Consider the following 17,409-nt stretch of genomic DNA (forward strand, 5'->3'; position numbering starts at 1 on the left):
AGAGGCCATTAGAGGGGAACTTCTCATTATGGATACTACTTCAAGGGCCCCCAATGCCAAGAAAGGTGTGCCTCCACCATTTCTTCCTAAATCAGTAGTCGTTGGACAGCTTGGGTCCCGAGTCAGCAAATGGGTATGAGAGTCACTTGACAAACAGGAAGGGGCACTGTAGGAGATGGGTGATAAGCTCTAGAGTACAAATATTAAGAGCTGCCATTGTCTACAATGTGCCAGATATGTACTTGCTAGCCCCTTCATGGGTGCTCTTATCTTAAACTAGAAAACTACACTTTGACACTGGTATTATTATTTTCAATTTACAGAAAATATGGCCGAGACTCAGAGAATGTCTGTGATTATAGACTTCCACTACTAAGAATCATGTCTAGGAATTGAGCCTAGTCTGACATCCCAGCCTGTGCTCTTTTCAATTTGCCATGCTGACAAAGCAAAAATGATTGCAGTCCATTATGAGACATAGTCTTTTCTCTCTGAGAGTTCATGTTTCAACCTATTTGTGACATAAGAGCTGACCCTGGTTGTGTTACGGCAGTAGATCTCAAGAGAAAGAGCTGACAGATTTAGAACTTCCACCAGTCTGGTCCCTAGGCAGCTGTTAATGGGATGATATTCTTCTCTAGGGCTGTCAGCAGCAACTGCTTATGGAGTTTGAGTCCACAATAGCACTAGCAGGTAGAATACCAGGTACAGAAACCATTGCAATTCCTATCCTTTTGACATCTAGTAACATCATTTTGGAGGAATAAATGTTTGGGTAAAAAAATGTTTACCTATCAATATGTAATTTCAGTTTCTTTCTATTTTTTGCTCTTAACTACATACACAAGAACTTCCTACAGAGACACTGGGACTAGGTAACGTGAATAGAGACAAAATTTCAGTTAAGATATACTTTCAAGTTTCATCACTATTGAACCTAGGGATGCCCTCGTCTCAGATTACAGATATTTGTCAGAAATAGCAATAGTCACATGTAAATCTTGCTAAAAACACCCACGGCATCCTTGTCTCTCATTCCAAACCACAAAATCTAACAAGTGACCAAAACAGCCAATACATCCACTCTTTAGCAACAGAATTAAGTCCCTGTTCATGAAAGATTTGGAGGGAAGACAACAGCATCATAAAACACACCCAAACTCAACAACACTTAGTCTTTTTGACATTAACTCCTGCAAAATATGCTGGGTGAGCAGAACCACAGGAAGGATTGTTGTACACAAAAGCCTTTGAAAAATAACAGGGCTCTCTGCAATAGAAACAAAAGCCCTACTGGGCCATGCAAATAAAAGGACTCAGCTGCTAGCAGGAGAGCAAAAACCGCTTCTTCATTCTCCTATTCTCCAAAGGAAACAAAGAAATCTAAGTGAAGCAGAAATATTTTGCATTATCTTCTGACTTCTGAGCTAAAGCAGAAGTGTCTTTTTAATCCTGAAATGATGGTCCTTGTTGAAATAATATTTTATTTTAGACAATGAAAAAGTAGAATAACAAGGTGAAGAGGAAACAGCATCAAAAATATTTTTTGGGGGGGTATGGATGGTAGGAAATAGGCTGTCCAATATGCTTTTAAAAACACATCTGGCAGTTAAAGATAGTTTGTTGGACAAGCAACTTTCAAAGGTGGTGACCAAAATGTTATACACATCCCTAAGGAGCAATGATAAGTAAGTCTCTAGTTGGTTGTGGTTGGGGCAATTTACTATGCAAAGGAGGGAAATCTGATGACACAGAAGCAAAAGCTGTTATTTGTTATTCTCCATCTTTAAAAGGAAGTTGGTTTGAGAGGTAAAGGAGCTGATATATAAGCAGTAGCCAAGAATAAAAAAAATGTTGTTTTTTCTTTATCTTTCTCTTTCCTTAAACTACTGCAAATGCAATCTGCAGATACCCATGGTTTTTAGGGGGTAAAGCTAGAAGATTCAATGAGTCACTTCACCACCAGTAAGACTGTCAAGAGTCTGCTTAAAACTAAGTAAAATGCTTTAAAATATGACCAAGAAAAGGTATGGCTTCCTAAATTTAGTGTGTAACCAGTTATTTCCTGACCATTTTTCTGAAAGATATTAACTGTTAATGCTTTCTTAGCCACCATAATCAAAGGTCCCTCAAAATCATTGTAATGATTTTTGGTAATAACAGCTTCACTTAATCCTCACAACAAACTACTAAGTAAAGTTGATTCTATTACCTCTATTTATAAAAGAGAAAACTGAGGCTTAGTGACATTTAAGGACTTCACATAAGTTTATACACACACAAGTAGAAAAGCCAGGATTTGAATCCAGATACACCTGACTCCATTGCCTGTGCTTTCCACTTCTATGAGATGTAAATGCTTTTCTACAAATGGAAGAATTCTACAGATTTTAAGTCATAATAAAGATCTATATTTACAACTCTCTTAAATGCTAAAAATGAGTCAACCTCTCTAAACTGAGTTTAAAATTTAGAGAACATACATCTAACTCAAAGCCCTTCTTCATCTTTAGCTCAGACTGAGGGGCAACAGAAATGATACAGCCTTTCCAGCCTAGCAGTATCACAAGCAAATGAGTTAAAGACCTTCAACTGATCTGCTTGTCATTCACATTGCCTTTTAGATGTAGACTGGTTGGTTAGGTTGGTTGGTAGTTGCAAATTAAGCTTCCATGGATGAGCACTCTTGGTTCGACAGCAACTTTCAAAGGGAAGAGAGAGGAGGGCTGGGTTAGAGAGGAAGCAAAAAAAAGTAGTTAAGTTCAGCATTTTTTCTATTTCTTAAACTTAATAAAAGGATTTCCAAGATAAACTGAAATGAGATATTGGTTTGAGAGGTAAGCTATATGAATGTATAAAGATATGCTGGCAGCAGGCAGCCTGGAAAGAAAAGACACAAGGCAGCAATGTCACAAGGTACAAGGAATGAGTCCTGTCAAGGCTGATTTTATGGCTTATATGATAGTACAGTAAAGCTGAGGGGAGCAAAGGCTTTTACCTCCCAGAACTTTCACCCATCTTCTGACCCAGGTGACCTGTCCAACCATGACCCCATGCAACTCTTTCCACACTTACTATGTTCTGGTCTGTGTTTACCTACCAGACTCTTTTCTACTTTAGGACTTCTGTATCTGCTAGTCTTTCTGCATAGAATGTTCTTATGCCTCATAATGAAACTATGTCCTTAAGGAAACATTATACCTAATGACTCAGTTAAATGATTACCTCTTGAAAAGGCCTTCTCTGATTCAACTGGTAATTGTCATCTTTGTACACTGTTCTCATCCTTTACACCACTTGATAAGCTTTATGCATGAGTGTATGAATATGGATGCATTTGTTTTCTAATATGTCAGTTTACCTTATGTATCCCCCAGAGAAACATGTGCTTTGAGAACAGAGACAGTGTCTTCTCCACTCACCAGTGCAGGTGGTATGATCTTAGATAAATAACTTGAACTTCTGGACTTAATTTTTTGAATTATAAAATAAGGCAATAATAGTTATCCACCTCATAGAATTGCTTGGAAGAAAAAAATAAACATTAAATAGGCTCCTAAATACAATTTCCTGTCGCTTTGGAAGACCTCCCAGAATAGTCCCACATTCAGAATTAAGGTACCAGACTATTCACATAGGATTTGAAAAGGGAGTGATCCCAAACTGGTTCTGCCAGTCTTAGAAAAGCTTTCCTCCCAACTTGAGTTTAAAGATGGGCTTTCTGGGACTTGACTCAGAGTTTCTGATGTGCATTTCCTGAATTGTGAGGATCAAATATCTGTATAGTTGCCGCTACCTGAAAAGGAGTTGCTCTCCATAAGAGCAGAGTGAAAAGTGGATGCTGTAATGGGGCAAGGCTGAAATTCCCTGAACGACAGAGGCCAGTGCATAACTCCCATGGACTAGATGTGGGTCTAGAGGTGGAAAGCTGGTCAAGTTTCCTTATTGAGGACTTTATGCAAGAGGATTGTCTGTGTCTCAATAGAGGGGTGGACCACTGGACACCCAGAGGTGAGGCAGAGAGTTAAGCACAGCCATCCAGAGAAAGTCCTGCTTCCATTCCCAGAACCACAGTCTTGTGTTTGGCTGGACTAAGAGCTCAGGGGAACCCACAAAAGCCCCAGAAAGGGGAAAGCAACAGAGATTACACATGTTTCATCCTAAGAGTATTAAAACCAGATTATAATAATAATATCACTCTGTAAAACTGTGTCCTTTTCCCTCGTTGACCACTCTGTTCCAGAAAGGTAAAGAGAAATGCAGATAGAAAACCAAGATATTGAGCAATATCCTCATTGCATTGTTTGGTCTCAAGTAAGATGGAGCTGGGGAAATGGAGACATTATAAATCGGGTAAGAGCTTGGACATTTTAGTTTCCATTTAACTGTGTTGAAGTTATGAAACTGCTAGATTGGAGTAGACTTTTAATTATTATTATAAGTGTATTGCCTGAGATTGAACCAAACGTAGTGGTGAATTTATTTTCAAAGGGGTTTGTACGAGGGCAGAGGAAGAAAAAATGCAGTCGGCTTCTAGATTTACCTAACTAAATTCAATTCGTTCAATAAACTAGGTATGAAAGTTTACAAAATACTTCATATAGCATTGAAGTTCAATGCACAGTGAAGATCTAAACATTTGGGACACATTAGATGCTTGATATATATTATTTTTCTGCTCCTTCTTTCCAATGACAAATTCTTCCAAAAACAACATAAACTTTTCAATAATTCTGAAGCTCTTCCTTGGATATTCTACTGAACATATCACCCCATAATAACTTTCCCTGAGTTTTTTACAGACTAAAAGCACAGATAGAGGCCAATCTTTCCTGAAAATAATTTAGGATGGAAGAACAATAAGGTCTGGGAACCTTCCTCATTTAAATGCTAACATGCAAGAGAATGTAAATTTGCACCTAGCGGCTATATCCACCATCTACAGGAGACAGCAAGCAGCCAGGAGGGCCATAAGAGGTCAGTGGCTTGATGCCCTCTTTATATCAGAAAGGTTCCTATACACATAATGACAAGTCTGTCTGGCATCCCCAAATAGATCATGGATGTCTTTTCTGGAGAACTTTTGCAGTGTTATCTAAAGTATTTGTATTTTAAATAAATTGCTGCATGCTTATATTCTTCAGCTAACCAAAAGGCAAGATTTTCTTTCTCTCCCTTCCAACCTGTACTCTTATAGGTAGGTGGAAAGGTCTTAAGAGATGACCTAGTTGGAGTTCCCCTCTATAACCAAGATCCCTCCAGCCTATGCTTGAACCCTTGTGGATTTGCTGTGAGGCTCTGTGCTCTAGTATCTGGGAGTTCTCATTATTTTCAAGGTTTTCTTTTCATTAAGAAGCCAAGATCAGCTACCCCATAACACACTCTCTAGTTTTACCATTGAGATGAACATAATTCTTTTGTATTGTAATTTGTTAAGTATTTTTCTCACTTATTCAAGAAATGTTTATTGAATACTTTATGAGAGCTGCTGCTATAGGTGCTTGGAGGTATAGCAATGAACAAAACAAAATTTTCTGCCCTCCTGGGGCTTATATTATAAAGAAATGAATAGAATTTTGATATAATGCCTGGTGTAAGCACATGTTCAGAGAGGAAAAATAAAACCCTGAAAAAAGGAAAGGAAAAATATGGTGAACATTATGGGGGCAGAGTGTTCCAGGTAGAAAGTGTAAGTGCAAAAACTAGGCATAAACCTTCTTAGAACTTCGGAGCAGCAGCAAGAAAGCCAGCGTCACCTTAGCTTCATGGGGAGAGGAAGGCTGACAGATGAAGTCAAAGAGGTAGCCAGAGGAGTGTGGACTACTACAAAGCCCTGGATTTAAGTGGAAAGGGACTTACTGAAAGTTTGAGGCAGCAGGTTGAGTTGATACAATCTAAGCCTTTAAAAAAATCGCTTTGGCTGTTGTATGGAGAAGAGACTGAAGAAGAGACAGAGTGAAAAAGAGACTGGTTTGAATATCATTAGAGTAGCCCGGGCAAGAGGTGATGGTAGTTTGGATTATCACAGTAAGAGCAGAGCTGATAAACAGAAAAGTAAAAGTGACTCAATTTAAGATTTATTTTAAGGGTACTGAGTTGACAGGATTTGTTAATATATTGAATACTGGGTGTGGATGAGACAGAAAAATCAAGGATAACATCTAATACATTTTTGTCCTAATCAACTAGGTGTCATTCAATGAGCTAAGGAAGATTCCAGGAGGAGCTCATTATGAAAAATAAAATTGAGTCACATTTTGTATATATTAATATTGAAATGCCTATTAGATATATAGCATGAAGATAACTATACTAAATATACAGTGTAAGGATGGAAGTTAAAATCATAGGACCAGATAAGAATATGAAGGAGGAGAGGTAGCTAAAGAAATAAGGATGTACCAACACCCAGTCCTAGGAAACTCTAGGCTTTAGAGGTTATAGAAAGAAAATGTTTGAAAACGTCTGTAATTTCCTTTCCTAAATTCATATTGTTGTATATCTTCACATATTAAATTTTGAGAGCACATTATTGAAAAGCCAAAGTGGATTTTTCCTGATAAAGTATCTGATAACCTTCATGAAAATGAAATGCTAGTGCTAGGACTTGAGAATGATGGTAGAAAAATATTAGGCAGTCATCTCAATCTGTTTTTTAAAACACTGTCTAATGGATCAAAAACTCCACTCTAAGAAATGTCTTATCTAATCCTATCACTGGTATTAACTCAAAGGCATCATGCATGCAAATAGCAAGAACACAGCTGAAGCTTTTCCCAATGAACTATTCCTTAATTTTTTCTGTTACTATTCTTAACAGTTATGTTTTACTCCTAAGAAATTGTATTGAATTTATAACTAATGGCCACAATGATTTTTGTTTCTCTTAACTTTTTGAAAACTGCAAGAGTTTTCTTAAAAATAAATGCTCATTTATTTTTGAGAGAGAGAAACAAAGACAGTATGAGTTGGGGGCAGGGGGCAGAGAGACAGGGAAAGAGGATATGAAGTGGGCTCTGAGCCTGGGCCTTTGGGCTGTGAGCTCCATACAGGGCTCAAACTCACTGAGATCATGACTGAGCTGAAGTAGGATGCTTAACTGACTGAGCTACCCAGGTGCCCCCAAAACTACAAGAGTTTTCTTAAGAAAAGTTCTAAGAGAAAGTTCCAGGTAAAAGTTTCAAATGTTGTGACTTATAATGCTGAGGAACTATACCAACTTAGTTAATGAGCAAAATAACCAGGCACAACTCACCATTAATTGGGTCATGGTGCCTTCTGTGAGTGAATGGAAACTAATTTCCAAATGCTGAAGGAGAGATTTAGAGGGGAGCAATTCAATTTCATCAAACAGTTGGTAAGCTGCCAAACACTCAAGTGTCATATTTGGCTTCCAAGTGCTCATCCAAAGTATAACCCTTCTGAAGTTTGACCTAAAGGAGACATCAGGAAATGATCACTACCAGTCTTGCTGGGGCCATCTAAAGTGCTTGTTGCCAGTAACAATCTAGGGTAGAAATGTGTATGACAGATAATCAAGCACTGCTGTGCTGTTTAGAGCAGTAAAGAAATCCACATGATAGTAGACCAAAAAGACTCTTTTACTAGTTATTATAAATGCAGAGTCTCAGAGAGTTAGCTTTCTAAAAAACAAATAAGAAAAATATCAATTTAATTTAAAATTTTAAGCATACAGAAAAGACTTTTAAAATCAAGCCCCTTTTGTTTTAACATCTAAAGTTTTAAAGATCCATCCACTACTTCAATTCATCAGAAAATCAAAGTACAAACACCTGGGAAAGAATAGAGAGCTTTTCAAAGAAAAAAACAGTTGATGTGTCTGAAGACAACATCCATCAAAAAAAGTCTGGCTTCTTTTCATGAGAGAAGAGTAGGCCTGACAGACAGGGAAAATAATAGTTTGATCCCTTCTTGGTTCAAATGAGAGTCTTCAGATAGCATACTGAGTTCAATGTGTAAACATAGTTCAAGACAGTTCTGATGGAAAGATTGTACTTTTAAAGACCCAAATATTTATATCACAGACATTGAAGGAGAGAGATATGTCTTAGTAATTTTTATATTACACGGTGCATGCAAAAGACAGTAAACTAGATGTCTATTGGATGAAGCTAAATCCATTCAGCATTTCTCTTCCTAATCAAACATCTTTCAATCTACACATAATGTGGTATTTCTTTTCATTTCTTCATGCATTTTTAATGCTTTTAGGTTTTTGTTGTGTTTTTTTTTAAGTTCCAGGGTAGTTATCATTCAGTATTATATTCATTTCAGGTGTACAATACAGTGACTCAACTATTCTATATATTACCCGGTGCTTATCAAAATAAGTTTACTCCTAATCCCCTTCACCTATTTCACCCATACCTCCCTCCCACCTCCCCACTGGAACCATATGTTTGTTCTCTGTAGTTAAAAGTCTGTTTTTTGATATGGTCTCCTGTTTTCTCCCCCGTTTGTTCATTTGCTTTGTTTCTTAAATTCTACATATGCATGAAATCAGATGGTATTTGTCTTTCTCTGTCTGGCTTATTTTGCTTACCATTATACTCTCTACATCCATCCATGTTGGTGTAAATAGCAATATTCCATTCTTTTTTATGACTAAATAATAATACACACACACACACACACACACACACACACACACACACACCACATCTTCTTCATGCATTCATCTATTGATGGAAATCTAGATTGCTTCCATATCTTGGCTATTGTAAATAATGCTGCTATAAACATAGGGGTACATGTTTTTTTAATTCTTTGGGTAAATACCCAGTAGTGTGATTGCTGGATCATAGGGTAGTTCTATTTTTAATTTTGGGGGGAAAACTCCATACTGTCTTCCACAATAACTGTACCAGTTTGTATTTCCATCAACAGTGCATGAGGGTACCTATTTCTTCACATTCTAGCCAACACCTGTCGTTTCTTAGGTTTTTGATTTTAGCTATTCTGATAGGTATGAGGTGATATCTCATTGTGGTTTTGATTTGCATTTCCCTGATGACAAGTGATGTTGAACATCTTTTATGTGTCTGTTAGACGTCTTCTTTGGAAGATGCCTGTACATGGTTTTTGCCCATTTTTAAATTGGATTATTTGGAATTTTTTGGTGTTGAGTTCTGTAAGTTCTTTACATATTTTGGATACTAACGCTTTATCTGATGATATATTTCCTTTGCTGTGCATTGGCTTTTATTTTAATGTAGTCCCAATCGTTTATTTTTATGTTTCCCTTGTCTCAGGAGACATATCTAGAAAGAAATTATGACAAATGTTAGAAAAATTACTGCCTGTGCTCTTTTCTAGGATTTTATGGCTTTAGGTATCACATTTAGATTCTTATTCCATTTTGAGTTTATTTTTGTGTATGGTGCAAGAAAGTGGTTCAGTTTCATTCTTTGCATGTAGCTATCCATTTTTTCAACACCACTTGTTGAAGAGATTGTCTTTTCCCCATTGCATATTCTTGCCTCCTTTGCTGAAGATTAACTACCATGTAATTGTGAGTTTATTTCTGGGCTTTCTATTCTATTCTATTGGTTTATGTGTCTATTTTTGTGACAGTACCATATTGTGTTGATTACTACAGCTTTGTAATGTTATTTGAAGTCTGGATACATCCACTTTTGTTTTTCTTTTTCAAGATTTCTCTGCTATTTGGGGTCTTTGGTGGTTTCATACACATTTTAAGGTTGTTTGTTTTAGTTCTGTGAAAAATGCTATTGGTATTTTGAAAGGGATTGCATTAAATTTGTAGATGGCTTTGGATATTAGAGATATTTTAACAATATTTGTTCTTCCAATACATGAGCATGGAATGTCTTTCCATTTATTTGTGTTGTCTTCAATTTCTTTCATTAATGTTTTATAGTTTTCAGAGTACAGGTCTTTTACCTCTTTGGTTAAGTTTATTCTTAGGTATTTTATTCTTTTTGGTGCGATTGTAAATTGGATTGTTTCCTTAATTTCTTTCTGCTGCTTTGTTATTAGTGTATAGAAATGTTACACATTGTTGGGTTTTTTTTTTTTTTTTTTTTGTACCCTGAAACTTTACTGAATTCATTTATCACTTCCAGTAGTTTCTTGGTGGAGTATTTAGGATTCAAACTTAAGTGGCCATCAACTTGTACTATACTATATATAGTATCATGCAATCTGCAGTTAGTGAAAGTTTTACTTCTTCCTTATCAATTTGGATGCCTTTTATTTATTTCTCATGTCTGATTGCTGTGTCTAGGATTTCAAGTTGAATAAAAGTGGTGAGGATAGACATTCTTGTTTTATTCCTGACCTTAAGGGAAAAGCTCTCAGTTTCTCCCCACTGTAGATGATACTAGCTATGGGTTTTTCATATATGGCCTTTATCAGGTTGAGGTTATGTTCTATCTAAACATACTTTCCTGTGGGTTTTTATCATGAATGGATGCTATACTTTGTCAAATGCTTGTTCTGAATTATTGAAATGATCATATGGTTTTTATCCTTTCTCTTGTTGATGTGATGTATCACACTGACTGATTTGTGAGTATTGAACCGCTCTTGCGTCCCTGGAATAAATCCCACTTGATCATGGTAAATGATTTTTTAATGTATTTGCTGGCAGTTTGCTAATATTTTGTTGAGGATTTTTGCATCTATGTTCATCAGAGATATTGGCCTATAGTTCTTGTTTTTTGTTTTGTGTATCTGGTTTTGAATTCAGGGTAATTCTGGCCTCATAGAATTAATTTGGAAGTTCTTCTTCTCTTTCTCCTTCTTCCTTCCTTTTTCCTTCCTTCTTTCTTCCTTCCTTCTTTCTTCTCCTTTTTCTCCTCCTCCTTCTTCTTTCTTCTTTTTTCTTCTTCCTTCTTTCTTATCCTTTATGCAACAGTTTGAAAAGAATATTAATTTTTCTTCAAATGTTTGAAAGAATTCACCTGGGAAACCATCTAGTTCTGGACTTTTGTTTCCTGGGAGATTTTTGATTACTGATTCAATCTCCTTGCCAGTATTCGGTCTGTTCATATTATCTATTTCTTCCTGATTCAGTTTTGTTAGGCTATGTTTTTAGAAATTTATCCATTTCTTCTAGGTTGTTGACTTTGTTGCCATATTATTTTTCATAATATTCTCTTATAATCATTTGTATTTCTGTGGTGTTGTTATTTCTCCACTTTTGTTTCTGATTTTGAGTACCCCCCCAGCACTTTTTTTCTCTCTTTTCTTTTCTTTTCTTTTCTTTTCTTTTCTTTTCTTTTCTTTTCTTTTCTTTTCTTTTCTTTTCTTTCTTTTTTTATGAGTCTGGATAGAGGCTTATTGATTTTATTGACTTTTTCAAAGAATCATCTCCTTGTTTCAATGATCTTTGCTATTCGTTTTTTATTTTCAGTGTCTGTATCATTTATTTCTGCTTAATCTTGATCATTTTCTTCCTTCTGCTGGATTTGAGTTTTGTTTATTCTTCTTTTTCTAGCTCCTTTAGGTTTGAGGTTAGGATGTTTATTTGAGATTTTTCTTGCTTCATGATATAGGCCTGTATTGCTGTAAATTTTCCTCTTAGAACCACCTTTTCTGCATCCCAAAGATTTTTGGTCACTGTGTTTTCATTTTCATTTGTTTGCATGTACTTTTTGATTTCCTCTTTGATTTCTTGGTTGACTCAGTCATTGTTTAGTAGCATGTTATTTAACCTTCATGTATTTGTGGTCTTCCCAGATTTCCTCTTGTGGCTGATTTCCAGTTTCATTGTGTTGCGGTCAGAAAAGAAGCATAGTATTATTTGGATCCTTTTTAATTTCTTGAGACTGGTTATGTGACCTAATATGTGATCTACTCTGGAGAATGTTCCATGTGCACTTGAAAATAATGTGTTTTTGCTATTCTGGGATGGAATATTCTGAATATATCTATTAAATCCATCTGGTCCAATATGTCCCTCAAAGCTGCTGTTTCCTTAATGATTTTCTGTGTGGATGATTTGTCCACCGATGTAAGTGGAATATTAAAGTCCCCTACTATTGTTGTACTACTATTGATTATTTCCTTTATATTTGTTATTAACTGTTTTATGTACCTAGGTGCTCTCATGTTGAGTGCATAAGTATTTATAATTGTTATGTCTTGCTGGATTATCCCCTTAATGACTATATAGTGTCCATCTTTGTCTTTTATTATAGTCTTTGTTTTAAAAGCAATTTTGTCTAGTATAAGTATTGCTAAGTGGCTTTCTTCTCACATCCATTTTCAGGATAAATATTTGTCCTTTCCCTTCACTTTCAATCTGCATATGTCCTTAGACCTGAAGTGATTCTCTTGAAGGCAGCATATAGTCTTTTTTTGTTGTTTGTTTTAATCCATTCTGTCACCCTATGTCTTTTGATTGGAGCATTTCATCCTCTTACATTCAAAGTAATTATTGATAGGTATGTATTTTTTGCCTTTTTGTTATTTTTTTGTATTTTTTTTGTGGCTCTTCTCTGTTCCTTTCTTTACTTCTCTCTTCTTTCTCCATAAGTTAGCTTTCTTTAGTGATAGACTTGGATTCCTTTCTCTTTATTTTTTGCATACCTATTACTGGTTTTGATTTGTGGTTACTGTTACATTTGTATGTAACATCTTCTGCATACAGCAGTCTATCTTAAGTTGATGGTCATTTAAGTTTGAACCCATTCTTTACTCCTCTCCATGTTTTAGCTATATGGTGTCATAGTTTATGCTTTTAATTTTATAAGTGTTAATGGTACTTCCATGACTGGTTATGATTTCATTACACACAGTGCTTTTTACTTTTTATAACTAGAAAATAAGTAAGCACTTTAAGATAAAAAATCCTTAACTTTTTATATTTCTGGTATTAATATTGCCAATCCTATTTCCCTTTCCCTTTGTGTATCTGTTCATCTTTCTATTCCTAAATAGATTTTTTTGTTTTTTCCTTAAAAAGAACATTTTTGTTATTTTAAAATATATGTATTCTATATGTACATGATAGACATTTCAAAAGGTAAAAAGAATATGCAGTAAAAAAGTAAGTTTTCCTCCCATATAGTTTTTCTGTGGGGGTGATGGCTATTACCAATTATTTTTCTAAATATCTGCTATGTATATACAAGCATATTGTTTATAATCATTTTTCTTCTGTATAAATGGTAAAACATGTATACTGCCTACACCATGTATGCAGTAATAATACATATGGGATTTTGTTCCTTAAGTGTACATACAGAGCTCCTCATGTTTTAAACAGATAATTGGCATTAAATTATATGGATGTATTGTAATTATTGTAGCCATTTTTCTTTTGCCATTTAGATTGTTTTGCATTTTTGGATACTAGAGCTATTGTTGCAATTAACTTTATGTGACATATATGCAAGTTCATTTATAGGAAGACTTGCTAAAAGTACAATCACTAATCACAACACCAAATGGTTTGAGCATTTAAAAAGATGGAAGAATTTTAACACTGCTTTTCAAGATAATGGAGCAGTTTATACTCCACCACCAATATGTGAATCAGTTTCCTTCTTCATACATGTCAACACAGTGCATTTTCACAGGTTTTGAATGCAGACAGTTTGAGAGGTAAAAGAATGGTATCTTGTACTTTAAGTTACAGTTTTTCATTTTGAGTAAAAGTGTGGTAGCTTTATTGGGAACATTTTCTCCACTCTGTAGCTTTTCTTTTTCACTATTTATTTTATAATTAATATTTTTAAAAAATTTAAGTTTATTTTTTCATTTTGAGAGAGACAGAGAGAGCAAGCAGGGGAGGAGCAGAGAGAGAGAGAGGGAGAGAGAGAGAAAGAGAGAGAGAGAGAGAGAGAGAGATAGAGATAGAGAGAGAGAGAGAGAGAGAATCGCAAGCAGCCTCTCCCCTGTCAGCACAGAGCACAGAGACTATGGCCTGATTTGAAACCAAGAGTCAGACGCTTAACTGATTGAGCCACCCAGGTGCCCCTCTCTTCCACTCTCTTTTAGTCAACAAAATTCCTAATTTTACTTCAGTTCAACTTACCTATCACTACCTTTATAGTTCTATGCTCTCATTTTTAAGTATAAACATTTGATTAAGTGACAACTTATTTGGGTTTAGATTACAAAGTAAGGATACAATTTTCTTTTTAAAAAAATAAAGGCAGTTTTCCAATATAACCTAGTAAACAATCGATCTTCTCCTCCTCATTTAAAATGCCATCTTTATCATATACTAAATTTCTTTATGTGCCTTGTCTAGTACTGGTTTTTTCATCTTTATTTTGATAGATCTTTTTACTTAATTATTTAAAAAAATTTTTTAATGTTTTATGTATTTCTGAGAGAGAGAAATGGCAGGAGAAGGGGAGGGTCAGAGAGAAAGGGAGACACAGAATCTGGAACAGGTTTCAGGCTCTAAGCTAGCTGTCAGCACAGAGCCCAATGCGGGGCTCAGACCCACAAACTGAGATCATGACCTGAGCTGAAGTTGGCCGCCCAACCGACTGAGCCACCCAGGTGCCCCACTTTTAATTATTGTAGCTTTATAATATGTTTTAATATCTGGTGGGCCTGGACATATTTTATTATTTTTCTTTTCCTGAATTTTCTTCACTATTCTTGATTATTGATTCTTCTATATAACTTTAGAATAAGTTTTTCTGGTTCAAATATTTTTCATTAGTATTTTTCCTTTAAATTTTTAGTATGAAAGTGAAATTTAGCTTTTTTAATGTTGCATCTTCCTTTCCAATGATGTCTAATGGTTTTCCCTTCTAATACATTTCCTAGTAACATTTTAAAGTTACCTTTATATGAATAGCACATGTTTCTCAAAAGGTTTACTCTTAAATATTTATAATTTTTGTTGCTATTATAAATGGTATATTTTCTTCCATTATGTCTTTTAACTGGTTACTTTATATATGTGCCTATATTTATATGTTGAATGATTTCTGTATACTAGTTTTATACATGGTTACCTTACTGAATTCTATCATAGTTTTCAATAATTTTTGGATGACTTCCTTTGGTTTATCATCACAAATAAAATTATTTTTTATGTTTTCAATTCATAAACAAACTTATCTATGGAACAATGCAAATAATGGCAGTGATAAAGGGAATATTTTAAGAAAATGTGCATGGCTAACGATGTATCTTTTGAACTCTTGGCTTGTCTGAACACCTTGGGCCACCAGATCTTTTCCTCAAAACTGCAGTACCTGTTTGATGTAGGTTTAGAATATTCTTTTCTCCCTTTATTTTTTTTACGTTTATGCTCACTGTGATTATCTCAAGCTTTGCTCTTTGTCACTAACTTCAGTGACATTTATTTTTTCTTACTGTTTATGATATATTCATGAATTCTGTAAAGATGCTATTTAGGTCCTTTATTGGATTCCTCAGGTGTGCAATTTTTCTTTGCAGCTCAGTCTGTAGCTTTATCATTTTGTCTTTCAGAATTTATTTTATTGAACTTCTTTTCTTAAGTTCTTCTATAGCATGAATCATGAGTAATTCATTTCTGTTCCTTGAATTATATTTTGAGCTATTTGTCTCATTTCTTTCTTCCTTTTATTTGCATGTTATAAAGACTAAGATCACCTAGGGGTAATAGAACAAGTTCTGGAGCCAGAAAATTTTATACTGTCCCTATTACTATTTATATACTCTTAGGCAAGTTATTGAATCTCATATCTGCATATGTAATAAAAGTAGCACATAGGAATTCTTATAAGGATGAATATGCATAAGTGCTATCCATATGTAAGTGCCTAACATATAAGTGCTTAATAAATTAGATTGTAATGATGATGCTTCTTTTTCATTTTGATTATAGTATGTTTACAGAATTATTAAAATGTTTGCATCTTGCTCATGATTGGGTAATTCAATTAGATACTATTTGTTCTGATATAGTGTATGTAACTGGTTTCCTTTTTTATTTTTGCCTATGAACACTTTGTTTTTCCTTCTGAGTTACAGTGGGGCGGGGGGTTCTACATAGTTTGTGTTCTAACTGCTTCTGCACCTGAGGCAACAACTGGGGAGGGAGTTGGAGGAGAGCAAGGTAGAGGCTGTACACAAGAGTGTCATTTTTCTTAGAACACCCAAATTCTACTATCTTGGAGATTCTTGTTAAATGTTCTATACAAAAGTATATGTACTAGGGCAATTTCTCTAATTCAAGGCATGGTTACAGAATCTTCACTTCCATCAGAGAATATCAGCATTACTAGTCACTTTCCCCACTTTAGATTCTCCCAAAAGCAAGTTTCAATTATTTTTTGAAAAAAGGCAAGGCTCAATGTACTCTTCTCCAGATTTACTGGTGTCAGCAAGAAGTCTCAGGATTTTGTCCGTCACCAATCTAGTTTCAGGAGGGGAATGGGAGTGGGGTAACATCTGAGCCTTTATAAGCCTCTTTGCTACTGTTTCTGCCCTTTATCACAGTTTTTTTAAAAAAGAGTATCATATTAAGCTGTACTTCATTCCTTCTTTCATCACTGTCAGAAAAAAAAATTTGTTGTTAGTGATTTTCCTTAGGTGTCATTCATTTTGTGAGTTATTGGAGGACAGAATTTCCGTGAACAACTAAGATTAATCTGTTCTCATAACCTGGAAACTAGTTCTTTAGTAGTACATAGATTCTGCTGCATGGAGAACTGTGCCTACAGATGATGATATTGTTATTATTATTATTTTCAAGCATACTTAACATACAGTGTTATATTAGTTTCAGATGTAAAATATAATGATTAAAAACAGGCATTTTTATCCTTATCTTTCTGTTATTTTTACTCTCAGTCTTTTCTTATATATGTGGGATTCATTTTTATATCTATGTGAGCTGGGCAATATGTGTCCCTGCCAAATTCCATCCTGTTTCTAATTATCCTTCTATCCATCTATCTTCCTTTAGGTCACTTGTAATGTACACAAATAAGAAAAGGGTGGCTAATATAAGGGCTAGTTAAATTACTGTCAAGAATGATATCAATAGGTTGGTATGCTAGGCTCAGTCCAACAATTTTACATTTAATAGAGATAAATCTAAATTTATAAACTTACAGTAAAAATCAATTATTCTAAAATATAAAATAATATATATAAAAGCCAGTATTTCATATAAAATACTTACATACAGAAATATGCAATTTGGATAGAGTCAACCAAAAGGGTCTTAAAAATCAAGCTAATACAACTTTATATTATATTAAATAAACAGAGTATGGAGCTCACATATAAAACTCTATTCACCATGGGCTATATGGTGAATATATATCAAGGGATCTCTAGATAAATTCTGTATATTACTTAGGTGGGATATTGCCAAACTTGAGAAAATTTGTAGGTTGCAAGCAATAAAATAGAGGGTCTGAAAATCATGATGTATCAAGAACAGTTAATAAGTGAACATTC

General features: G+C 34.8%; 1 protein-coding gene across 9 annotated transcripts in view; it reads right to left on the minus strand.

Moving 5' to 3' along the window:
* DLG2 (discs large MAGUK scaffold protein 2) overlaps nucleotides 1–17,409 on the minus strand; it is a 1,377,464-nt gene that overhangs the window by 512,859 nt on the left and 847,196 nt on the right. The window lies entirely within an intron of this gene.

Source organism: Crocuta crocuta, unplaced genomic scaffold (genome assembly GCF_008692635.1).
Source record: "Crocuta crocuta isolate KB4526 unplaced genomic scaffold, BGI_CrCroc_1.0 scaffold332, whole genome shotgun sequence".
In the NCBI taxonomy this organism is placed as follows: Eukaryota; Metazoa; Chordata; class Mammalia; order Carnivora; family Hyaenidae; genus Crocuta; species Crocuta crocuta.